This window comes from Myotis davidii, unplaced genomic scaffold (assembly GCF_000327345.1).
Source record: "Myotis davidii unplaced genomic scaffold, ASM32734v1 scaffold3534, whole genome shotgun sequence".
Classification (NCBI taxonomy): Eukaryota; Metazoa; Chordata; class Mammalia; order Chiroptera; family Vespertilionidae; genus Myotis; species Myotis davidii.
The window spans coordinates 1-590 of NW_006285719.1; positions in this window are offsets into that span (position 1 = coordinate 1).

Genomic DNA, 590 nt, shown 5'->3' on the forward strand with positions numbered 1-590 from the left:
GCCTAGGGCCAGAATGCAGTGGCAGGTGGGCAGAGAGCACACTAGGACATCTCCCTTCCACTTGGTTATAATGCCCCTGAGGGTGGCCCTCCATACCCCCATCTCCCCGGTGTGACCTTCACCTCTGTCCACTTAAGTGCTCTCCGGGAACTGGCTTGGGGATGTCCACTCTTCAGACCCGGGGGCTGTCACTGGCTCAGAGTTGCTTTACAACCTCCTTGATTGATGGGAAGGAGGATCATGAGGGGAAAGTCTTCGAACATTAGACCATCCTCTACAAAAGGATGTCCTATTCTTAGGACGGGACACAGAACAAAGCAGAGGTTTATGCCAGCTTAGTATTTTGCGCGAAAGAATGTAAATGTGTTTACAGGCCACAGGAACTGGAATTCAAGAAGGGGCTGGATCCAGGGGAATGACAGGCATGGACTTGTGAGGCCAGGGCTCTGGCTCCCTGGCAGGCTGATGTCCCTTTTAGCACTGGGGGCCTGACTTGTGCACAGGGAAGCCCTACCATGTAGCGGCCACAGGCCAGGGATGGAGGCTCCCAGTGGGGAGGAGTGTTTGAGTCCAGGGCCTGGAGGGCTCAC